The following is a 27154-nucleotide window of genomic DNA, read 5'->3' on the forward strand; positions in this document are numbered from 1 at the left end:
TGTGCCAAAAAAAAAGAGAAGAAAAGAAAATCCAAACAAAACAAAGCAAACAAGCAAAAAAGCCCAAAGGGCTAAGTAGTAAATGCTTTCCTGCCAAATACAAGTCCTGAGTTCAAGTACCAGAACCACTACCTAAATTAAACAAATAAAGGCGAGCCAAGGTGGACATGTCCACCAGATACTTGCATCTCAACAGAAGAATCTGGACCTAGTTGCAAGCTGTTATCTCAGCTTCTGTAAGTAAAAGCAAGCTTGGAGCTCTGGTTCCATCAGCAGAATGCCTGCCTAACAAATGTGAAGCTGTGAGTTCAAACCCCTATATTGCCTCTCTCCTTTCCCCCCTGCAAAACACCTTCTTAAATTTAGCTATGAATGTTAAGTAATTGAAAAAATACAAGTGAAAAAAAACCCCAGCTCACTGTTTTGGAATTTTGTGAATTTCATGTGTCTGGCTCGATTCATATAAGTGTGGTGGTTTGTGAGCAGTTATCTCATCTCCTGTGGACTCAAGTCCTGATATCTATAAAGTGAGAATATTAACCTCAAATAACTGCCATCTCCCAGCTTACCCATCCAATGTGTCTGTTCCTGTTTCTAGTATTCCATGGGGTTTTAAATAATATGATTTCATTCCCAGGAGTTCTTGGGCCTACCATACCTCTTTCCAGATTCTGTCACAGATAAATAGTTCCAGGTGGGAGTTTCTGAGCTATATTCTTCTTTGAATGGCTGGCCATATACCCAGTGTTTACTATGTACAGAGTATAAGTTATCTGACATCATCTATATGTAACCCAAGTATTAGCTGAGTTTCATGTTTCTCCATATTTTGGGAAGAGGCAATATGCTTTAAATATGATTTCTGTGGAGTGTTTTTTTTGCTTAAACTCAGGGTCTGTCTCTGAGCCTGAGTTTGCTCTACCACTTGAACAATAGCACCACTTTTGGTTTTGTCTGAGTAGTTTATTAGAAATAAGAATCTCTGGACTTTCCTACCCAGGCTGGCTTTGAACCACAATCCTCAGATTTCAGCTTTCCTGAGTAGCTAGGATTATAAGGAGTGAGTCACTGGCACCTGGCTTTCCTTGTGGCTTAGATCGAAAATATTCTCCAAGGCTTGTGTTAAAGTGTTAAAGGTTTGTCCTAGTAGCAAAATGAGAGATGAAAGAAACCTGGGAAGCTGGGCAAGGTGAAGGGAAGTTAAATCATTGGAGTGGGCTCTTGAAAGGGATATTGGATGCTGGCCTTTCAGTTTCTCTGTCTCTATCTCTGTATCTGTCTCTCTTTGTCTCTCTAACTCTGTCTGTTTCAGTCTGTCTCTATCTCTGTCTGCCTCTGTCTCTCTCTGTCTCCCCCTCCCCCCCCACAGCCCGTCTCTTTCTTTCTCTGTTTCCTGGCCAACATGATGTGAAAAGCTTCGCTCTACCATGCACTTCCTGCCATGAGATGCTGCCTTGCCATGGGCCCAAAGTGACAGGACTGAACAACCATGGGTTGAAACCTCTTCAGTGTAAGTTGGTTCTGTTAGGTAACTTGCCACAGTGATGGCATATGACGAAAACAATCTTATAACTCTTAATTCTCCCAAACTCTCCCACTAGGTCTTTGTGTTGACAGCAAATGGTATGGGATCAGGGATTACTATTCCCATCTACTGGAGGAATCAATAGCCAAAAACTGAATATAAGGCATAATTAGATCCAAGCCCCCCAAGAAGACTGTGGGTAACTCAAGACAGATGTGCAGATGGGTGGATGGATGAGGGGGTAGCTTTGTCCAAACCAGGTGGCATCCTGGTTCACAGCCTTGTTCTCTCTGCCAAATACCTGTTGGCCATTTGTGTTGCTTCTTTTGAAAACTGATACTAGGTCCTTTAACCATTTCTTCTTTGTACTGGTACTACAGCTTGAAATCAAGACCTGGATGCTGTCCTGTAGCCTTTCGGCTCAAGGCTGGTGCTCTAGAACTTCAACCACAGCTCCACTTTCAGCTTTTTGGGTGTTTAATAGAAGGCAAAAATCTCAGGGACTTTTCTGCCCTGACTGGCTTCAAACCTTGATCCTTACATCTCAGCTTCCTGAGTAGCTAGGATCACAGGCCTGAGCCACTGGGGCTGAGACCAAGTGAAGAGAATCTGTCTTTCAACACTTTCAGCTGTAATGTGCTCTTGTTATACCCCAGCCTGCTGGTGAAGCAATGTGAGTAGCACGTGGAGAAGATGGAATCTTCAATAATGAGAAAAGGCCTCAGTGGTTTAGTGGGCGGGGTGGTGTGTAGTGGGTCTTAGTTTGGGGACCTGCATCTTTTACATAGCTCCTGTTTTGTGTCCTCTCCTTCTTTCACTGCAGTATTTGATCCCCAGTCTCTTCATGTGAAGCCGGACTCTCCAGGGATCCTGCTTTCTCTTACCACATGCCTCATGACAGTGAGACATGTGTGTGGGTAAGAGAATGTGCCCTTCCTCTGACTGCATAAGACTTTCACAGACTTTTACTGGAGGACAAAGCATTTGTTATTGACTGGGCTCTGGGACATTTCACATCATTATTGTTTCCCTGCTTCTTTGTGAAGCACTTTTGTCAGATATTTTTCCTGTGAGAATCGAGTGGGATTCTAAGTAAAAGCCTGTGAATATGTTATTACTCCCAAGATCATCATCATCATCATCATCATCATCATCATCATCATCATCATCATCATCATCATTCCCTCCCCCCCTCCTCCACTTTCAACTGTGTCTTTCTGGATGAGTCACTTAACGACAGGCTTTTGGATAGTTTTGCCACTGTCTCTACTTTCTTCTGTGTCTCTATAGGAAAAGGAACTTTCTTCCCTTTCCTGGCAGATACAACCATGGATTCTTCTGAAGGTAAACCAACAATAGATGGACTACCTGAGAAAAGGCATACACATTTCTTAATAGCAATAAATACATAAGGGCCACATGAAATGTAAATCTCAATGTAGGTCCAGGTGGTTGGTGCTTAAATACCTTCTTTATAGGGGAGAAACAAGTGGGAAAGTGAGGTCATTTTAGAGGAATAGGGGAGACTGATGGACCCCAAAGCTTGAGGAAAAAGTTCCCCTGGGCTCTGAAGGAGGTAGCATAAAATTCTGGGAGTGTGGGTAGAAGAGTTGAACTAAACTTTAATCAAAGGTTGTGTTGTTATGCAAATACAAGGTCCCCCAGGTAGTCTCGAAATGCACAGTGTTATTTTTGAGTTTCCTCTCTGTTAACTTTCTCTAGTTAGTGGAATTTCAGGAAGTCTAAAGACAACTGAATTTGTTTGGGGAGAACTTCTTTGCATCAAATGAAAGAAAATTAGGGCTTCTATTGCTTCTAGAAATTACTGGGGAAAATCATACAGATCCTCCCTTACCTTTTGGGAGGAAAAAAGGGTGGATCAGACTCTCAATTTAACATAGCTTCCTAATCCTTGCTGTTTCCTTTAACACAGAATGTTCAGCATGCCCAAGCATCGTACTTAACTCTGCACCCCAACAAGTTCAACCATAACAACTGATTGTAATTTTACCTATTTTGTCCTGCAAAGAAAAGAAGATGATTAAGTCAGAGGTACTGGTGACCCATGATAGTAATCCTAGCTACTCAGGAGGCTGAGATCTGAGGAGTGTGGCCCAAAGCTAAGCAGGCAGGAAAGTCCACTAAAGCCCATGAGACTCTTATTACCAATTAACAAGTAAGCAAGCAAGAATGCCAGAAGTGATGCCGTGGCTCAAGTAGTAGAACATCAGCCTTGAACCAAACAGCTAGAGGACACAGTGTCTAGGCCCAGAGTTCAAGCCAACAGTTCAAACCCAGTACCAGCATAGAAATAAAGAAGGGAAGGAAGGAAGGAAAGAAGGGAGGAAGGAAAGGGAAGGAGACTTCCACATTCTTACTATGCTAGGGATGATACATTCTTTTTTCTATTCTGGAATTCCAATTTAATTCTTGCTGAATTTTCATTTCTCCATTTGAATTCTGAATCTGCTCATCTATTCTTCCCGTTTTCTCCATTGTTGTCTTTGGTTTATTGTTGAGGCAAAACGTAGCTCTTGTTTCAAAGAGAATAAGAGATAGTTCCATCAGAGTCAAATATCAAGGATGAGTATCAGAGCCACGGGGATCCAGATTTGGGTTCCTTTGAATGTCAAGTTTGACTGTGGAAGGAATGCCATAAAGTTCTGTGATGGCACAAGGGAAAGTCATAAGTTAATGAGTTTACCACTTACACTAGTGTGCATGTGATAGAATGACAGAAAACATCTACAGGCTTCTAGTATGAAACAGTCTATGTGTTCCAGTTGGGATTTGGTCCTTTTAAGTCCCTGGTCCTTTTGTGCTTTCACTTAATAATAGCCCATGGTATTTGGCAGTTTTCTCTACTTGACAAAATCCAGTCTCTCCCTCTCTCTCTCTCTCTCTCTCTCTCTCTCTCTCTCTCTCTCTCTCTCTCTCTCTCTCTCTCACACACACACACACACACACACCAGGGCAGTTGTTAAAAATCTCTACAGAGCGATTTCACTTTCCAGCTGTGACTGTCTGCTGGAATCTTTGAAGTTGTGACCTGAATATGCCAAGTCTGGTAGTGAATGTAAGGACTTTATGCAAATTCTAACAACTGGCTGCTCTGTATTTCCTACTTTTTGGAGGGGAGGGTGTTACCTTCCCCCATCTATTTCTAGGAACTGTGGAAACCCTGAGCTGTTATTTCATTTTTTTCTTCAGTTCAGTAAGACTATCACTTCCTCTTTGAATTTGATTTCTCAGGGTGCACAGGAGAAAACAGGAAGCTTCAGAGTTGAGGTATGTAAATATAGAGTTCACCTTTTTAATTTCAACTTCCTCCTAGTATCTCCATTATTATCTGTCTCAACATCTTTTTTTTCAATTTATGTTTATATTTTGATCAAATCTTAAAATTCCTGCAGTTAAGAGGGTGATTGTAAAGTGGTTTTAAACCAGGTCAAGTTAAAGATCTAATTCCTATAAATTCCAGGATTCACTACCTGGTGATTATACATCCACAATCCAGGCTCTGTGGTTTTCCATGGAAGATTCGGAAACAATGTTGTCAGATGGATGGATCTGGGTTTATTAGCCAGTCGCAAGACTCACCTGTGAAATGCAAAAGCCGTGTTATTAATTTCCTAAGATCAACATGACTGGGACCTGAGTCCTGAGACCTGCATGATCAGCAACTTTCTTTTCCTGTAGGCAAACCTACCTGGGAAGTCAAATTACAACCAGAAGATTGTTGAGCATGAAATCAGCAAAGGGGAAGGTGATTCCCTGTTTAATGAAATCAAGCTAAATAACCTCAGGCAGCCATCTCCAAATAAAAGAAAGCCAGATCAAAACAGAGAAGGCTCCTCCACGTTGGCGGGTTGACTTCCTCTTCCTATTTCAACAGCACCTGTTTCTCTCTGCCTCTCTTTTCATTTCTCAACTTCTGCAGTTAGGCAGTGGACCGACCCAATGGCAGTATTATTTAATAAAAATATTATTAGCAAACCAAGCTTCCCCAGTGACTCACAACTTAACCCCAGCTACTCAGAAGGTTGAGGATTACGGTTCGAAGTCGGACTGGGCAGAAAATTTTGTGAAACCCTTATCTCCAGTTAGCCATCCAAAAGCCAGAAGTGGAGGGAAAAAGCCAAGCAAGAACATGAGGCTCTGAGTTCAAGCTCTAATGCTGGCATACAGGAAAACAACAAAAACGAACATAAATAGTGTGTAATTACATTCAAACTGGTAGAAGTGCTATGGTTATCCTTTGTGATTTTTCATATCCATTATGTGGACTCTATATTTATCACTCCATGTTTGATACTTAGAGAAATATTCCATTTCTTTAAAGTTCAAAATCTGTGGACCTGTGATAATATTTCCTAAGGAACAATTACAAGATCTACTTCTTCGTGTTTGAAGAACAAATGGCATCACATATGCAATGCTTCTGGCACTTCCTTGATGAGCATTCAACATACCCTTTCATTTTCTTCCCTTTACTTAATGAAAACAGGTGTTGAAGAAAACACATTGATTTTCCTCTTGAATGTTACCTTAATGTTTCTTAAATTCGGGCTGGTCAAAGAAATGAGAATCCTGAAACCAAGTAAGGCTGCACGGAGATGAAAACAAACTAACAAAGCACAAACTTGCAGGCTTTGAATTAACCAAGACCCACTAACAAGGCCCTGTTAAATCAGAACCTCACTGGACCTTAAATATTCAGCACAGCATTAAGACTTTGTATGTTCTTACTCCTGTTGATTATTAGGAAATCAAGACCAAATGTCTCCACACTTACTTTCGTGTGCTCCTAGAGGGGAGTTTAGCTGGTGGTCACTCACCTTAATCAGCAGTGAATTCAAGTTATCTACCTGGAACTCACATTTTACTTTACATGCAATGGGATATTCCAAGAGAGCTAAAGGTCTCACATGTAGGAAGCATCTTTCCATTATCACTTGTAAACATGGCTTCATGTATTTCCACATGACCTCTCATCTGGAGGTGAAGAGGCCTGATACAGAAAGGAATGAGTATGAGCGAGAGGGTAGAAGCTTGCTGGAAGTTACAGACAAGGGAAGATCAGGGCTGGAATGTGACCACTCGAGCTCACACTCATTGGATACCATCATTCTCCTTCTTAATAGAACATCATCCTCTTAGCAAGAAGTTAGCACCGATATTGGTTAAAGGAACGAATCCAGTAGTGAACAGTTGAGAGCCTGGAGTGTATTTGAAAAGATATCTTGGGAAAGAAGAAAGGTTTTAGTGATAGCCACCAAAAACAAAGCAATAAAAAAAAACAGCCCTTCTCATGCCAGTAGAGATGACTGTCAACATGAACACATGAACTGTGAGACTATTGCTTACACAACTATTATTTTCATTAGTTTTCCTTTAGCAGTACTGGGGTTTGAACTCGGGGCCTTGTGCTTGTGAGGCAGGATCTTGACACTGAGTCAACACCCTTGGTATTCTCTGCTTTCTTCATTTTTTTGGAATATAGTCTTTCTGTGATCCTCCTATTTATACTTCCTGCATAGCTAGGATGACAGGCGTGCATCACCATGTCCAGATATCTCATCGGCTGGAATGAGATCTTGTAAACTTTTTGCCTGAGCTGGCCTTACACCATGATCCTCTCAATCTCAGCCTCCCATGTGACATGGAGTACAGCTTCGATTCAAGCAATCTAGTTGTACTGAATGGCTCATGGCCTGTAAGTCCCAGCTGTTCAGGAGGTTGAAATCTGGAAGATCTTAGTCTGAAACCAGTTTGGGAACATAAACCTGAAGTGGTTGTACCTCCAATTTAACCAGCAGCAGAAAGCAAGCTGGAGGTGTTGTCCAAATAGTAGAGCACCAGCTAAGCAAGCCAAACAAACAAACACAAATGGGGCAAGCACCAAATAAAGTATTAGGAAACCATAAGTTAGTCCTACAGAGTATACCCTGACTTCAATTTCCCCATAGTTCAGAAATGGCAATTTGCACAGATGATATTTAAGGTCCTGAAAGTTCAGGCTGCTTTGCCTGTCTCTCAGCCATTCCTTTCTCATGACCCACTTTCTCAGCCTCTTTCCAATGGAACAGATTGTGAACAGCCAACAGAGTCAAATTCCCATTGAAAACACAGGTCTTGTTATTTTGGTACCAATTACAAGGTTATGGCTCGTGCTTAAAGGTGTTTAATATGCTGTAATGTTTAGACACACTTGGCCTCGACATTTATGGGGGCTGTTTGTAGCAACAAGAGGCATGCTCTCACTCGGTAAGTATGCACGACGGTTGTTAAAATGGTACAGATGGGCCGGAAAGAGTGAGCCTCACATCGGCTACAAAGAAAGGCAACAAGTGTTTTGGGTTGCACTGTGGATTTTTTTTTTTACCTGCTGAGTAATCTGCCCTCAGCCAGAAATGGGGGCTCTTTATAGGGGCACATAGTTTACTCTGCATCAATTGGGAATGGAGATTATTGGTAACAGGATTTGCCTGAGCAAATCCTTGTACGAGCATGCCCTGTTCAGAGTCCTGATTGTTTATAGTCTTATGATGTCACAGTTTCACAGGAGTCTCAAGAGCCGGCAGGCGTGCATCAGAAAACCATAGCAACTGGAGATGTGTACATGGTGTGTGTGTGTGTGTGTGTGTGTGTGTGTGTGTGTGTGTGTGTGTGTGATTATTGAGAGTCTCATTCTATAATCAAGACTCACCTCAAATTTTTTATTCTCCTGTCTTCCCCTCCTGAGTTTGGGGTTACAGGTATAGATATTACTACAGAGTCTGTTTTTGTACTGTAGCCAGTACATTTAACCTGTTTTCTTAAACATAATTTTCAAGGGTTGTGAAAAAAGAAAGAAAAATAAAACACCAAATTTGAAAAAGAATGTGCAAGATGATATGTAGTTCATGAAGTCTAATATGTTTATTCTCTGACCTTTTCTGTGCTAGGAAACTTTGGACTCTTGTAATTATTTTGAAATATACCATAAATTGCTAGATACTATAGTTACCTTAATGTACTATAGTCATCACAATTAATCCCTTTTATCTAACTGGTTTGTATATCTATAATCTAAATTCTCTCTATTGCCCCCACACATACTCATACTCTTTCCAGTCCTTGATCTTCTATTAAATTAATGTGCTTTAGTTTTTTATTATTTTCATTTGTTGGTCATGGGACTTGAACTCAGGGCCTGGGCTCAAGGTTTGTTACTATATCACTTTGAGCCACAGCTCTACTTCCATTTTTTGTTTAATGGTTAATTGGAGATAAGAGTTTCATGGACTTTCCTGCTTGGACTGGCACTGAGCTAGATTCACATCTCAACTTTCTGAGTAGCTAGAATTATAGGCATGAGCCACCAGCACCCACCTTATATTTTAACTTTCACAAAGGAGTGAGAGCACATGGCATTTGGCTTATTCTACCTGACTGAGTCCACTTATTTGGAAGTCTCCCAGTTTCACCTATATTGTAAGGCAAAATAAGATCTGATTGTATGGATTTACCACATTTTCATTAGCCAGTTATTCATTTATATCTTCAGTGTCGGGAGATCCATGTCTTCATTATTACAAATAGTACCTCAATAAGTAGTTTGATTCAATGATTTTTTTTCTTTTGACTATAATCCAACAATGACTTTTCTGGATCACATAGTAGTTTAATTTTTGTCTGAGTTTTATTTTAAGGTATTGTGCTCTGAACTCAAGGCTCTCAGCTTGTTTGGAACGTGCTCTACCACTTTAGCCATGCTTCCCACCTTTCTGCAAGGGTTGGGGATGTGGCTCAGTGGTAGAGCATTTATCTAGCATGTGAAATGCCTTCAGTTCAATTCTCTAGGATGGGAAAGAAAATAGCACAGTAAAACCCACTAAAAACTTAAGAAAATAAGTGGAAAAAAGAGATGAGAAAATAATATCCTGAGTGAATTTGATCAAAGACATCATATGCATGAATTGAAATGACACAACGAAACCCCTTCGTACAAGTAATACATGCTAATAAAATAATGTGTATAATTGAATTATATGTTATTGTGCTTTTGGTTCCACTTGTAGTTAGTAAACTATAATTTGCACTTCAACATGACAATCTCTCCCTCACTCTCTCTTATTTAGACATATTTCCCATCCTGTTTCCATGAGACCAAAGAAGATTCCCTTTCTTGGCAAAATAGTGATTAACACAAGGATTTTTGAAAAAGTATCCCAAAACTGATTCTCAAAACAGATGTTTCTGGACTGAATTACATCGTTTAAAATGTAGAACATGTTAGTGCTATATTTGCATTTGAGAAGGTGTGGATTTTATTTGTGCCTTTGTATAAAATAACTTCCTCCAATATTTCTCCCATATTTTACAATTGAAAGGTCAATCTTTAATGCACATTTTTTGGGGTGTGCAGAGGGAAGCCATTGGAAATACAATAGTATTGACTTTTAGCAAGCAGAATTATGGGTCCATAAGTGTTTATCAAGGCCTGTACTTTTTAGTGAGCTGTCGGCCATAATGGTGAGGAGAACTAAGCCAGCAGGTCTTTCCTCAAAGTCTCTCTACCTAATGATAAAAATCGCTGCCTCATTGATTCTGTACCACTTGGCAGAAATGCATAAGTCAGCTTTTCAGGTAATTAAGGCTTGTTCCTTTGGACAAAAAAAATTAAATTACTCTTTTATAAAATATTTTAAATGTATTACATATTTTTAGAGCTCCTTTGACAGACCATATTAAACTTCATTTGACCTTTTATTGATGATTGGTGTCACTCTTATGAATTACAATAATTGTTCTGTGTTGTAAATCAGGATTGCTATCAGGGGAAATTAGAGTATATAAACCTGCTTTTCTTTTTGTGAAATTAATTCAGATTGCTGGGTCTTTTGTAACTGTAATATCCACATTGTTTCTCTGTCTTTGTGTGTGTCTTTGTCTTTCTGTCTCTGTCTCTATCTCTCTCTGTCTTTCTCTGTCTCTGTCTCTATCTCTTCCTTTTTCTCCCTCTGTACTGGGTCCTCAACTCAAGTCCTTGTGCCTACTAAGTTAGGAAATTCTCCTGGAGTCTCACTTTTTCTTTTAGGTTATTTTTCATATTGAATATTGTTAGCGGCAAAGGCAGGCCTATGATTACAATTCTCATCTCTGTGAATCCCAATAGTTGAGTAACAGGTGCATATAACCATGCCAGACCCAAGATTTTTTCTTTTTGTGGGTCATGGGGCTTGAACTCAGCCTGGGCAAAACTGTCCCTAAGCTCTTCAACTCAAGGCTACCACGCTACCCTTGAGCCAAGCCCCACTTCCCATTTTCTAGAGGTTAATTGGAGATAAGGGTCTCAGGTCCTTTTGTGCCTCGGCTGGCTTTGAATCTTGATCCTCAGATCTCAGCCTCCTGAGAAGCTAGGATTATAGTCATGAGCCACCGGGCCCTGCTCAGCTTCTTTTCTTTTTCTTAGAATGTCTTCTTATTCCTTTAGACTGTTATATCAACACCTCCCTCTTTTCCTCGCATGTCCTTCTTAGTGCCCTCCATGAGCCTGGAGTCAAGAAAGATCACGAAGGTAGCAAGTCAATGATGGTGATTATTTAGAAATATGGGAATGGTGTACTTCTAATTTCTAGCTTCCATTTGGGACCTGGAAATTAAGATCACTGATATAAAATTCAGTGGCATACAAATGGGGCCTAAGTAGAGTCGGCATTAGGTAGTGAAGATCATGAACTTGTCCTCAACCATGCCATCATCATCATCATTTTGGCTGCACAGAAGGTGAGCAATCCCCTCTGGGCTTGCCCCAGAGAATCAAAGCAATCAGATACACGCCACCCAAATGGGGAACTGTCATTCTACTTCCGTGATTGTCAGTCACACTGCACAATAAAAATGAAGGCTCAAATGCACTATCCTCATCGATACATGCAGGACTCAACTGATTGAACTTGATTTCCTCTGCACGTGGTTTTTGGTGGTAATTATCCTGAATATGGCACTTTTCCCTTCTCAGTCTGAAACATGACATTAGAAACCTCTGCAGAGTCACATCTGAAGACGTTTTGATGCGCTTGATATGCATTTATTTGCATTTTTTGTGTGCTGCTCTTTCCCAGGATCAAACACATATGTCTATGTCACTGTGTGCTTACCTCCAACAAAAGGACAAGAGATAAGCATACTAACAAATGGAAGTCTCCCACAAGGCGAGAGTGAATTAAAGGCACATATGTCCTTAGCAAAGGATAGAAAGTCATTTTTGAAAGAGGCAAAATATTAAAGATACAATCTCTTAGCCTTCCCTCTTCTTTAGAAATTAGAAGATTGTAGTTGAGGTTGAGGGAGAGGTGAACACAGGAAGGAAGCATGTCCGAATCTCCAATCATAAGAACGACTGAGACATCCCAGTGGCTCAAGTTCAAGAATGGCAGCCCAGTGTGATGAAATAGGTTTGTAAGAACAAAGGCATGGAGCCATAGGGAATCACCTGGCTTTCAAAGAAGAAACTCATGCCAGGCACTAGGAATTCATATCTGTAATCCTAGCTACCTATATTCGCTGAGATCTGAAGATTGTGATTCCAAGCCAATCCAGGCAGAAAAGATGCCAAGACTCTTATCACCAATTAACCAGCCAAAAGGCCATAAGCGGAAGTATGGCTCAAGCGGTAGAGCACCACCAGCCTTGAGCAAAAGAGCCAAGCAAAAGCACAAGACACAGAGGCAAGGAACTGAGTTTAAGCCTTAGCATGGACACACACACACACACACACACACACACACACACACACACACACACGCACGCACACACAGTACGACTTGCCCAGCACACGGGCTGGCTATCAGAATGTGTCTTAAGAGTTTGGCCTAGTGGTAGAGTGCTTGCCTAGCATGCACGAAGACCTGGGTTCGATTCCTCGGTACCACATACATAGCAAAAAGCCAGAAGTGGTGCTGTGGCTCAAGTGGTAGAGCCCTAGCCTTGAGAAAATCCAGGGACAGTGCTCAGGCCCTGAGCCCAAGCCCAGGACTGGCAAAAAAAAAAAAAGAACACTGGAGCGAGCCAACAGAGATAAAGGATTGAGGTGTCTCCAGACATACAGTGGTAGAAATCACATAATAACCTATAATGCCATTGTACCAAGACTACATACCTTAGCTCATTCAATGCTCAGAGGATCATGTGCTAAGTTGCTAATATATAGACTGCTGTTACTCTCAATTTTACAGAGAAGGAATGTCCAGTTTAGAGAAACTGAGAAGGCTATCAATGGAGCAAATAATTAAATCAAAGACTTAAATTCTGGATTTCAGATCAGACTCTAGGGCCATCAGCAGTGTTGTAGGCATTTGACTTTTGACCTTAAACCCACTATATGAGGAGGGATTGCACTCTTCAGCTTCCTTGCTGGTGATGGCGAAAGTATTTGTCATTTGTGTAATTTAAGGAAATCCACCTTGCCAGATCAGCTGGGGCTCAGACCTATAACCTTCATTTGGGAGATCAAGAGAATCACAGTTCCAGCCCAATGAAATTGTTTACAGTACCTCCATGTGAACAGAAAAGGCTAAGTGTGGTAACATGTGCCTGTCATCTCAATTTCAGTGAGAAACATAAATAGGAGGACAGAGGTCCAGACCAGTTCAGGAAAAAAGAGTGAGTCCCAGTTTCAAACAAACACAACAAAAGAGGTTGGAAATGTAGCTCAAGTGAAGAGCGCTTGCCTAGCAAATGCAAGGCTTCTGTATTCAAAATCTCAGGACCACCAAGAAAAAAAAATGAAACTCATCGTATCATTCCTGAAGGAAAATGAAATTCTTCCCAAGCCTTAGAAGTTCTGTGATATAAAACTGTATAATGGACTTGGTTTTATTGCTTCTTAATTATTACTGTCTCTGATAATAAAACTCGACTCCATCCGATCATAAGTGGAATATTTTATTCCACACAACTGCAAACATCGACACTCAATCCCTGAACCTGCTTCTATTACAAGCAGAAGCAGCCATGACTTATTTAGAATTAGAGATGCAAGTAGGCAAACTCAACACAATCGCAGTTTAAACAAAGCAGAGCTGCTCCCACCCAGGGGCAAGTCTAGGGAGGCTTGACAGCTGTTACTTAAAGCTCCCAGTGAGTCAGGATGCTTTGACCCGGTTGGAGCGGTGACTCCATTCAACATGTATATTCCAGGCTGTTGATGCATGGATACCAAAATGGATAGAGATAGTTAGGGCTTAAAGTTCACAAACTGCGACTTCAAGAGTCAACTTCTGTGGCCAGAGTTTGGACCATGTAGTTACACAGAGCATGGAGGTCAACTGGGAGATAGGTGTTCTCTTCCCGATAGCCATTTATTTCCCTAGAAATCCCAGCACAGTAGCATCCAGAGTTGGATGTTGGAATTCACATTGAGATAGGCATTCTCTGACTCCCCACAAAATTGGGTTTCCCATGAGGCTGCTGCCCTAAAGATCCAGGGATTCGGGATTTTTTTTTCCCAAAAGACATCCCATAAACCTTCCTCAATTCATAGCTGATTTCAGTGTCTTCTCTTCTAGGACTTCATCAACTCCTTATCAGGAAACAAGATAGAAGGACTGGACTAGTTGAGGATCATGGATATTTAGCAGTCACAAACATACATATATACATAATATCCACATTAACTTATATACCTATATATTTTATAACAAGACATATTGCCTATATATTATTGATCTTTATATGTGTACAGGTGGTTCACATGCTATATAAACCAAATTGAATATATGAAACATGCATACAAATGACATAAGCATGAATGTGTAATTTAATGAGTTAGCATGCTATGGTCTGAAAGTTTGCCCTCCCATGGTCCCCCATAAAACTCACACATGGGACCCCAACATGTCCATATCCAAGGACCTTGTTGTTTATAAGTAACCTAGTAGATGATGTTTTATTATAGCACCCTAAAAAGACTAAGATATTGTCATGAAATGAATGGCCACCCATAGTGCCTATTCCTCAAATCAAGAAGGGGAGAAGCTGTATGATGTGGAACAGACCATTAAAACTCTCATGCACATAGCTGGAAAATCTACATACATAAAATAAATACATACAGAAAAAGAAATAGAAAGCTTGTATTGCATATATACATAAAAATTCCAATTAAAAACATTTAAAATGACTTCTAGAATTTCAAGTCTTCTGCAGTTTTGTTGTTATCTTTAATCTTCCAGTACTTTTTCTGGTAAAATTTGAGTAGATAAAAATAACTAAAATTGCCGTGTCACCATCAGCAACAAGGTTTGATCCATTTAGAAATAAGGTATTAAACTCCCTTTAATAATGTCACTCTTAAGTGATAAATATGTTTATGCTTAATGCTCCAGAAACAGGCTGTCTTATTTCTAAGTTTGTGTTTTACATCAGCTACCTTAACTTAATTCCTGGTGTCAACACTCCATTAAAGTGCCCGGGCATGAAAGATATCTAATTTGTTGCTCTAGATAATTAAATCATGTCAAGGACTAGATTGGCTCAATAAAGTAATATCAAAAATTCCTAATACCTCATCCCAAACCCCAAAGTATAATTGTTGTCTTTTAAGCATAACTTGGAATTTTGAACAAATACCTTTCTTCAGAAGGCTTCATGAATTTTAGAAGTTGGAGTCAGAATGTGAGATGGCCCATAAATATGGGCTTTGATTTCACATAGGCGCCGTAGGGAAGGGGGCTCAGCTTCAGGGTGAGAAACCCTAGGCATTGACAGAAATGAAGGCAGAGAAAGTGATGGCTATTAAAGAAGCCATCAGAGAAAACAAGAGAGACATGGGGAGAGGAGTTAATACACTTAGAACATGAAATGTTAATCACCCTAACACTTCTGGGCTTACCTCTAGACAATGGATAGCATGGAAAATAACCTCTCCTCATTGTCCTGTGAATTGTTCACAAGCAGTCAGTCTCTGAAACAAATATTCAGACCATCTCATTTGCGATGGTATCACCAACTGCTTTGCTTTCCCTTGTACAAATCCATTATATATCCACATACAAAAAAAAGACCAAGGGAGAGTGACTGAGTGGGGTGGGGAGAGGGGGTGAGGGAGAGGAAATGTAGGGAGGTAGGGAGAGGAAGAGAAGAAGCAGAGGGACTACTATAGACTACAAGTAGTAGCTATAATATGGAAGTGCCAGGGTTGGTTTATCTATTTAGCAATTGATGAAAGCCTGGGTTGTTCCAAGTAGATTCAATAACAAATAAAATCACTGTAACCATTTTTGCACTGGCTTTTGGTATGACCAAATCTCCTATTTAGCTTTAGTAAATTCCTAAGGGCTGGAATTCCTGGATGCTACTGTAGGTGTTTGTTTAAAGATGTGAGAAATTGCCAAATTGTTTACCTAACTGGTTTTACTATTAAAAATTTTTTTTGGTAGTCATGGGGCTTGAATTCAGGGCATATGCACTATCTCTGAGATTTTGTGCTCAAAGTTAATGCTCTACCACTTTGCATCAAAGCTCTACTTCTGGTTTTCTGGTGGTCAATTGGAGATAAGAGTCTCGTGGGGTTTCCTGCCCAGGCTGGCTTGGAACCAGGACCCCCAGATCCCAGCCTCCTGAGGATTGTAGGCATGAGCCACCAGTGCCTGACTTCAAAAGTTCCTTTGAATCCCCCCCCTGCAGTACTTTCTACAGATCTGGGGAAACAAGGATGATTCCTTGAAAAGGAAATGAAATACACACACACACACACACACACACACACACACACACACACACACACACACGTCAAGACAGAGATGCAAATATTGAAGAATTCCTTCACTTATTTTAACCCACACATGCCTGAGTCTCTTCTAAGCTTAGAAGCAAAGCTTCAGGTAAGTAAATGACAACAACAGTTATTTTTGTGAGAACAGGATTCCTAAGCGTGCACTAGGCACTTTGCCCATTGCAGCTCCACTGGCTTCTGTGCCTGAGGGTTGTCTCTGATATAGTCTGGCCATTGCTAGGCAACTGAGTGACTAGGCTGTGTGAGTGACTCCCTTCAGGGAGCAAGTGCGGGCCTGTCCCCATAGCCACTAGTGAAGCATGCCAGGACAAATCCCAGTGTTCAAAGCCACTTCAGAACACCACTGCTCTCCGCCTAAACACATTCTATGGGCCCACACAATCCAGCTGATAGAGCTCAGAGCCAAAGGACAAGGCTGGTCACTCAAAGTCTCCCGCACATGCTACCCTAAAAGTAATAAGACGAGATCAAAATGGGGTGGTGGTGCCATTAATATAGAGAAGGAAAAGAACTGAACATCCAGATGTCACCCGACCCATCTCTGTCCAATCACTTTTCCAAAAAATGCCATAGTCACTCATGAAGAAGAGGAAAATCTCTCCAGCAAATGTTGCTGAGGCAGCTAGATATGTGTATGCAAAACCCCACACCACATTTGAAGCTAAAATTTTTAAATGCTTAGAAAAAAGTCCATAGAGATCAACGCTCATGCTCGTAGGTTTTCTAATCCAGGCACTAAATGTATGAGTAGCAGAGTAAAGAAACCAAATAAATCAGACTTCATAAAAATTAACAACATTTGTGCATAGAGTATATAAAAGTATATCCAGTGGGAGAAATTATTTATGCTCATGTATAAATGTTAGTATTATACTCATGTATAAGTTCTAGTAATATAAATATATAGAGAACTTGTACGACTCAACAGCTAATAGATAAACATATCAATCAATCACAAGAACATTGAAAAACTAAAAAAAATGATTTTTTTACCCAAAAAAGATATGAAAATGACCAACAGGTATTAAATGTAATTAGTCATTAGGGATGTGCAAATCAACACTGACATGAAGATGGTTACATTTAAAAATTGTGAATAATGCATCTTGGTTAGAACATGAACAAAATAAAGCCCTTGTACGTCACTGGTGATAATATAAAATTGTGCAACCATTGCAGAAAAATAGTGGCAATATCCTCAAAGTTAAACACAGGCTTATATAACTCAGCAATTTCACTCCATCCATAAATCCAAAAAAGAAATAAATAAAGCTAAGAAAGTTGCAAAGAAACACTGACTCATAGTTGTTTGTAGCAAATCTATCACACCAGATGAAGGAGAGAAAACTAGGGGTTGATGAAAAGTATACAAGGAAATATTATTTAGCCCGAAAAAGAAATGAATTGCTGATATTTACCACAATGAGGATGACACTTGGACAAATAGCACACTTGCTGAAACATCTAGAGTGTGATTTTATTTATGGGAAACATCTCAAGACCACAGGGCCTTGAGTGATGGATGAGAAGTTTTCTTTGGGTGTGAAGGGCAGGCTTTAGAATTTGTCACAGCCACCAATTACACAATGCGTGAGCAGCCTCAGTGCCACTCTGCACTTTGAAAGGATTTACTTCATGTAGAATATAACAATCATAATAACTAGAGGGAATTGGCCAAGTCACATGACAAGTTGAAGTGAAAAATGCGGGCAATCCTTGTTCATAGAGCAGAAAGAATTGTATCCTCTGATACAATACAAATTTTGTGTGTCTAGATTCCCCTTCAGAACCCCTGAGGGGATAGTACAAATATAAAGTCATGAAATCTCTTGATCCTGTTCTACCTTGAAGACACACCCAACAACCTCTAATCCTGTGGCCTAAATAAATAAACACAAAATACCAAGACACATCCATCCTCTGGGCCTTAGGAGCTGCATTTATGCAATGAGGATATTGCCATCATGCATGTTTTATTCCATGCTCAGCCACTGAGTTGAGCCAGCAGCAGGCCAGGTAGTTCTTGATGTGTGTGCTGCCTTAGGAGACGGGGGGAGGGGGTAAAGGGGAGGGGGCTGAGTGAATGACAAGTGATGGATACAGAAATGGGAGAACTATTGCATTCCTTCCACTGCTGGCTTGACACCATTTTCCAATGCAGGACTCCATGAGAAATGACACCTCCCCTTTATAGAAAAAGAAAAAAAAATTCCCTGAGATGGAGACATCACCCACCTTCATTATAGTATCGTGGTGTGTTCTGAAGTTTGTCCTGATCTCTGAAGTCAGTCCTGGCATATGAAGGGAGGTAGCATGCACAAAGCTGTTGACTGAGACCCACAGAGGAAGCAGGCCTCTTCCTATCATGAATCTGGAGTAACATTTTGTCTATTACTTGCCATCACAACATTATTATTATTTGTCCCAACCCATGTACAGCACTTCCTGAATAGAGAGCACTGTCAATATGTATTGACTCATTTTTATCTGCAAATGACCCTGGGAGAAAAATGGTACATGTGCCTTCTGCCTCCAGAAAGGGTTGAATCAACATTCCGTAGCATTGAAGTGGGTTTCATAAAGTCCTAAACACAAGAACAGACAGAGCGTTCACCCACTGTGGTATCCTTGCATCCCTCACCTTACATTCCCATTGCACTGTCACAGGCCTGCACCTGCCTCCAGCCCCTTGTTTCCTCTCCTCATACACTGGCACTTTGTGCAAGTCTTCCAGAGTTGACAAGCAGCAGAAACAACACAGGGAGCTGATGATTCACACCTGTAACCCTAGCTACTCTGGAAGCTAAGATCTGAGGATCCACGTTCAAAAGTTAGCCTGAGCAGAGAAGTCTGAGAGTCTTGTCTTCAATTAACTAGCAAAAAGCTGGATTCTAGGCCTGGTAACAGCAAACAAGCAAGCAAGCAACCAACCAAATAAATAAATATATTGGATTATGCCTCTTCCCTTAATATGCACCCATGCTTCCAGTAAAACCATTACTGTGCACGAGGTATACAACTGAGTCATCTACCACCACATCTTCTAGCCTTATCATGTTTATCCCTCTACAGCTCAAAAATACATTCTCAAAGTACTTAAACTTGGTTGCTCCTCTTCCTCCTCCTCCTCCTCTTCCTCCTCCTCCTCCTCCTCCTCTTTCTCTTTCTCCTTTTTCTTCTTTTTGTGGCAACACTGGGATGTAAGCTTAGGACCACTAGCCCTTCCTTGGCTTGGTTTTTGCTCAAACCTGGCACTTCACCACTTGAGCCATAATTTTACTTCCAGATTTTTTGGCTGGTTAATTGGAGAGGAAAGTCTCACAGGTTTTCCTGCCTGGGCTGGCTTTGAATTCAAATCCTCAGCTCTCAGCTTTCTGACTATCTAGGATTATAGACATGAACCATCACTTTCCAGAAAGTTATTTTTATTTTTATGGAGTTTTTTTGAACTGACACATACTAATTTTATATATATATATATATATATAGTCTCCTGTGTGATATTTTCATATATGGGGATAATGTAAAATAATGATTAGATGAGGATCACAAATATATCTACCTTCTCAAAAATTTACTGTTTGCACTGGAAATAGTCAAACCCTTTCTATTAGGTATTTTGAAAGGTATAATTGGTAGCTATCATTTAGTTACCAATATACTATGCAATAGGGCATTAGAAGTTTTACCCATTATCCAACTGCATACCTTTCTAAATTAACCTCCTTTCCCCTTCCTTCCTGATCCCAGCCCCTGGGACTCACTATTTTCTCTACCCCACAAGGGCAATTTTTTAAGCTTCCCCAAGTAAGTGAGGGCGTACACTAGGTTATTTGTCTTTCTATGCCTCACTTATTTAACATTATGCTCTGGAGCCTCGTCTACCTTGGCTGCAAATGACAGGGTTTCATTGGCTTTTATGACTGGGTTTTAATCCTTGTGTTAGAATTGCATTTCAGATCTCTTCGTAGACTGTCCCCCTCCTGTATGAGTCCTCTCCCCTGGGTAACACATGGATGCCTGTCCATCTTGCAGGTGACATGTTCCTGTCGGACAAAATTTCCCCCTGATTCCCATCACAAGCTCAGCTGCTGCCTGAATTTCATTAGCCTTGTCAACAATACAGCTGCCTGCAAGAACTTTGTATCTTACTAGAAATGTAGATGCTGGGTTCCATAAGATCCCCAACCAGCGTTTTTTCTTATGTCCTCAGTGCAGGTGCCAGTCTCTGGAATAAGTCATTAGGCAGAGACTTGCTATCTACAACATGCACTCAATAACGATTTATTAGATGTTGACATGAGGGGATTATAAGGGGCCCCTTATAATGACTAACTTTCTTTTCTTCTCCTCTATTAGCTTGGTGTTTATCCTTTTTAGAAAGGATCGGCATGTATCAATGGATGTGCCCTCTCTCTCTCTCTCTCTCTCTCTCTCTCTCTCTCTCTCTCTCTCTCTCTCTCTCTCTCTCTCTCTCTCTCTCTCTGTCCTTGGATCAAGGGCCAAGAGTCATATTGCATCTACTTCAAAGTCTTTGAGACTAGAAACCTGTGAGACAGCTGGCGTCCATGGCTTCTCCCAGAGAACCAGGACCATCATTGACCTCCCCAAATCCCTGGGGTTTAAGCCAAAAAAAAAAAACCAGTCAACAAGGGGAATGCAATCCTTCAAATGGTTTGCAGTTCGTTCTGGTGTCTATTTATCTCTCTCCCTTGGCAGATAGGGCAAGGGTGAGAGGAGAATGGAACAGGTGGAGAATGGAGAATTTGATCGAATTACCTGCCAAGGCTTCAGAAATCCACAGAAAAGATACTCGTGACTCCACTTGGCATCTCCTTAAGGACCATTTCTTGAAGGCCAGAGATGGAGGTGAGGGTACCTGGGAAAGTGCCCGGCTGCACTCCGATGAGTCACATGGCTGTGGCATGTAGGAACACACTCTTCTTGGCAGAAGTGACAAGAGCCTGCTGCCAGCCAGCCAGTACAGAGACGTCCCTCCGACCTACTTTCCACACATGGATGTTATTTACACCTGCGTCTCGCATCTCCTGTGTCTCTGTACAACCCTGCCAAGGCTTTCTGTCCAACAAAAAGAAAAAACGCTGGAGGCACCACTCTCGTGCAGCCTCTAGTCCTTTCCTTCTTTTGACCATTCAACTCCTCATCTGACCCACTACGCATGTCTTGGCCTCTCCTGCTGTAGCTGATATTTGGGAGTCTATCACGGAGAGACGGGAACTATTGTCTTCTGCAGAAAGAAATATAAAGATATCCCTCATGAAAGAATATTTCATAGTTTGATGCATTTACAGATTCAACACAGTGTGTTTCCTCTGTCCTCTGGAATATGATTAGTTTTGTGATGTCTAACACTTATTGAATATGTTTTTATTCTACAACTCCTCCCCCTCAGGATCAATTGGTTTGTGTAAAATCACTAGGCAATTAGTCCCAGCAGGGCTCTGAAAATATAGTCTGTATCTCAGTGATTGAAGAGCTATCAAATGTTTTCCAGAATAATATGTTTTACTACTACTATTACTACTATTATTACTATTATCTTTAAGTAGCTGTGCAAAAGGATTTCAATTCAACATGTTAAATTTGTGTCCAATGTATCTTGCTCACTGCCAGCCCTTCTCTTATTCCTCCTCCCATCTATCCTATCGCTACCCCTCCTCTCAAGTTACCCTGTCCTAGTCTCACATAAGTACATTGAGTAGTATGACTGTATCCTGGTGTCTTCTGAGGTTCATGTGCCATACAGTTTCTGTCTGATGCTATCTAGAGGTCTTGGGCTCTTCTTTTCCAGCAAATAAACAATTATGCTTGGTAATGGTGGCCCACGTCTCTAATTCCCAGGAGGCTGTGATCTGAGAAATGCAATTCAAAGCCAGGCCAGACAGGAAAGTTCATGAAGCTCTTATCTCAAATTAACTACCACAAAGCAGGAAGTAGAGCTGTAGTGAAGGTGGTAGGGTGCTAGCCTGGAGCAACAAAAGCTTAGGGACAGTGCCAGTCCCCTAGATCAAGTACCATGACTAGCACACACATATGCATGTGTACACACACACACACACACACACACACACACACACACACACACACACAATTAAGAAATTGAGAGTTTGGAGGAGTTGGGGGCCGGGAGTTAGCTTAGTGATAGGATAATTGCTTAGCATGTACGAAGACCTGGGTTTGATTCCTCGGTACCACATACACAGAAAAAAGCCAGAAATGGTGCTGTGGCTCAAGTGGCAGAGCTCCAGCCTTGAGAAAACCCAAGGACAATGCTCAGGCTCTGAACCCAAGCCCGGGACTGGCAAAAAAGGAAAGAAATTAAGAGTTAATAAAATGTGGAGCAGAGACCAAGTTTATTGGAAAGTGAGAGTAAGATGCCTGGGAGATGAGAATGGCCTCTTGGCTATTGGCAGGTTGATCTAAGCCCCCAAAAAGGACTCCTGGGTAAGGGCCACTCTATACTGTATGAAATCTTCCCCACCTGCCTCCCAGGCATGGAGGAGAAGGAGGAGGTAAAGGATGAGAAAAGTACAGATTCTCTGTGAAAGGTGGAGCCTGCAAGCCAGTAGGCCATTTGCAGTGTCTGTGGGAGTTCTCCATATATACCTATTTGTGAGCTTTAGCTATTCTGACATCTGTCTATGTCACTACCATCTCAGCCCATGGGGAGGGTGTTTCTCCCTTGTGTCATTCTTCTCCTGGTCATCAGGGGCTCTGCTTCACTCAGAGTTGACCTGAGCCACCCAAGGTCTTCAGGAAGAAGAGGGGCCATTATCTTCACTGAGCCACTGTGTTCAGGCTGCATACGTGCTCCCTTTATGCCCTGCCCAAATTCAGACTCTAACTCTCTTAATACTCTATAGAGTAGTGTTCTCTATGATTTTTCCCCCAGAGCTTCCAGAAATTCTCACACTGGATCTGAAAAGGGTTTCCACCGCTATCATGACCTCATGGTCTTTATTGGCATATCTCTGAAAGCTGCCAGCTATTCCCTGACATTTCCTTGTCCTTCTGCAGTGGCCCCACAAGGCACCAGAGATCCTTCTCAGGACCCCACGTTCAGCAAACACCAATGTGACAGGAGGCTGTCCAGGTCCGACTCAATTACCCAAACAGCCCACCCCACAGTAAAGAAAGCAGACTTCCTTGGTTTGCCACAGCCTGCAAGTATGGAGCCCAGAATAAGTGTGAGATGATATTCACTAAGTTGTCCTTAGAAATAGCATTTCTCTGTACTGAATACAGTTTGCTATTTTATTAGTTGAAGATCAGAAGTGTCTTAAGATCTTTAAATTAACAAACCTTCAGGCTCAAACTGTTATAACTTTTATTTCCTTCTATAGGCACCATCCCTAAGAAACTAACAGAGGAAAACAAAGCCCCACCGACCGGGCTAAACATCTTGGGATATATTCGTTCAACCATCTTTGCCACTTACTTGAAATCAACAAAAATGCAAGGTATTGATCAAGATTTCTTTTGTAACAGGTAAAGATGAGATAGGTGGGCAAGGCAAGAATGACAGAGGATGATTCTGATCAAGATGCAAAATACATGCAGATAGACATGGGAATAAGAGTGATAAAAGGTGTGACTGGCAATCCTGTTGAGCATGCGGAAGAGGAAAGGAGGAAACCTGAAACTTTAGATGGAAATATCGTGATCACAGAAAGGATGAATGAGATGGTGGGATCGTGACCTTAGGAGGACATAAAACCAAGAGAGACACATAATCTTAAATATAGATCATTACAGAAATGTGGGAGTGTGAATTTTAATCAAGATAGACCAAAAGTATTCAAAATTAAAGTTCAAGAGACAAACTAGGTGAAGTATCCAGTGATGAAATATTTTAAAAGTGGTGAAAGACAGTCGAGGGGAGAGAAGGTGGCAGAAGGAATAAATTGTGGTGTATTTGCAGCCCAAGGATGTGAGTTGTGAGGCCTCTCACTTGGAAAACATTCAGACAAGATCCAATACTGGTAGAAGTCTTAGAAATGATAAGATTTTGTGACTTTGCTTCACCAATCTGACCCAATGACATCTCCACCTATTGATATGAATTCATTGTTGTGCACTTTTGTGTGCGTGTGTGTGTGTGTGCGTGTGTGTGTGTGTGTGTGTGTGTGTGTGTGTGTGTGTGTGTGTGTTATACAGAGCATGTTGATAGCCTGGGAACAGAGAGGAAATGAATATAATTCCCTCGTGGTATGTATCCAATTAAATTTAGTCTGTACAATACTTCTAAAGATGAAGAGAGATTGGCATATCATCTAATTGGACAGATTAGCTTTAGGATCTCAATTGCAATTGTATAACTCAGTGATTCATTTTATACATCTTGGTTGAACGATGGAAAAAATAGGGTATTTTTCCCCACTAAGTTGGTATTTAATATTAAAATGCCTAAAAGAAATTATGATTCTTCTCTAATAATGCTCAGTAGATTGAATCTACTATGTTAGATAAGATTTGCTAATTAGCATCATATATTCAATTTAAAAATTGAGCATGTAAAGATGTAAGAATGTTTAATGAGCTAATATGATACTCATATGGCTGTTACAGGAGGATGATAGCTTGAGGCCAGCCCCCCCAAAGCCTCTGTTTAGTAGTCTCATCCCTACCTCTTGTAGCCTCTGATACATACCATGCTGTTCTATTCTTCTGTGAGGTCAACATTTTTTAGATTCCCACCTACAGACATACTCTTGAGTTCCTACCTTTATGTGCCTGGCTTACTTCAGTTTCCATACTGTCTCACAAACTACAGAATATCACGTCACAAGAGACAGGATTTGACTTGTTTACAGGATGGTATTCCATTGTGTGTACACTGCATTTCATTTTTCATTCATCAGTTCCTTTATTTATCATCCATGAACATTTAAGTTACTTCTATAACTTAGCTGTTACAGATAGTGTCCTGGTTGGAGCGCAGAAAGCTCTTTGATATACTGATTTTATTATGTGCATATGTATATATACATACATGTGCATGCACACATGTGTGTATGATAAAATTATTGAGTCATACAAGCTTTATTGTTTACAAATTTTAGCAAGGATTTTTCTTAGAATAGCAAAGTCAAAGTAGGGGAGAAATGCAAAAAGAGAGAGAAATATTTTCTGTCCTCCATAAAGGTACCATGGGAATTTCTCTTGGTAGCTTTTACAGCTCTCTTGAGCTGGGGCAAGTGCACTTGACTATGTCAGGCTATAAGTCTAGTCCTTAGACAATGATTCTAGATGGTTAAGATGTGTGAATCACACTCAAAAACCTAGATATCCTTTAAGGTCTTCTTTAAGGTTTCTTTGATTATCTTTCAGATACAGCCTTATATTCTTTCTGTCTTTACCCATATATGAAGAGATTCAAGGTTTTCACCAGAGAATAGATAAGAGTTGTCTATTCTTTGGCTTTGTAACGTAACATTAGAAAGAAGAGATTTTCTTCATGAGTCTTGCTTCTGAAACATTCACTAAACTTATCTTTCTCAAATATCTATCTATCTATCTATCTATCTATCTATCTATCTATCTATATTTATATCAGTATTAGAGTTTGAGCTCAGGGCTTCCTACCTGCTGGGTAAACTGTGATCTAACATGGGAGACACACCTCAAGACTGTTTTGCTCTGGTTATTTATTTATTTTTAGATAGTGCTGAGCTTTTTGCCTATGCCAGGCCTGACTGTGATTTTCCTATTTATACTATCTACCACAGCTAGGATGACAAGCGTGGACCCCCACGCCTAGCTTTTCCACTCGACAGGGAATCTTGTGAACCAGGCTGACCTAGAACCATGATGGTGCCTGACGTTCACCTTCTCAGTAGCTAGGATTACACCAGTGCTCTGCCTATTTCTCAACTCTTGACGTTATCTGTCTGTCTAGCAGTTTGCATCAAGTGTCTTCATTCTGCAAAGTGTTTGGGCAAAAGAGTAAAATGTCACCTCAGGCTTTTGGTAGGCAGGTATCTCAAGATAGATTGTTGTGGGTATTGTGTCTGCCATGATTTAATGGCCCGGGCAGTATATTACAAGCGATTTGGATCAGCCTTGCTCATATTTCTCATCCATTGTAGATCTTAGTGAAATTCCCCTGGCTCCATTTTTCCTCTTCTGTAGAGCGTTCATAAAATGAAACACATCCTCTGCCAACGAGGAAAACAGGAGAGGTAGAAAAGGAAGAAGACATGCAGCTATACTGGAAGACAGAGCAAACATCGCATGAACTATCAAATCCCTTAACAGCAGTGAGAAGTGAGCCGAGAACCAGTAACCTTCCCCTATGTGTCACTAGCAAGGAAGGTTACAGCAGATTCCAGGCCCATTAAGTGATATTAGAGTTGCATTCCACGGTCATTAACTAAATGTGCTCAATGTTGTTTTCCAGGGCTGAGTTTGAAGGTGCAGGAGAGAGAATGACTTTTCGGAGGTAATTAGGTGACATCTAATGGCAGAAAGATTGCCTACCATCTGATCAGTGCATACTCAAGCCAGGAAATGTCCTCTAAATGAAAACTTTGTCAAACAAGAACCACTCCCAGCCCATCGTGAAGACTCACTCCTTTAATCCCAGTACTTGAGAGGCAGGAAACAAGCCAACAAAAGAAAACCAATAAAGAAGCCACTATTTGATGCCTTCTGTTTCACTTTGCTCTATTTCTTCTGACTTGAGTCTGGTCTTTTAAGCTATCCTTGGTATTTTTTTGGTTAAACAGAGCCAAGTAGCAAATCATGAATGACTTATGACATATGTGCAGATTATACTAGCATGTTTCAGAAGGGATCTGCCTTATACAGAACCTATTTTTTTAAAG

The sequence above is a fragment of the Megascapheus bottae genome, chromosome 17, assembly GCF_031878675.1.
Source record: "Megascapheus bottae isolate mThoBot1 chromosome 17, mThoBot2.hap1, whole genome shotgun sequence".
NCBI classification, from domain to species: Eukaryota; Metazoa; Chordata; class Mammalia; order Rodentia; family Geomyidae; genus Megascapheus; species Megascapheus bottae.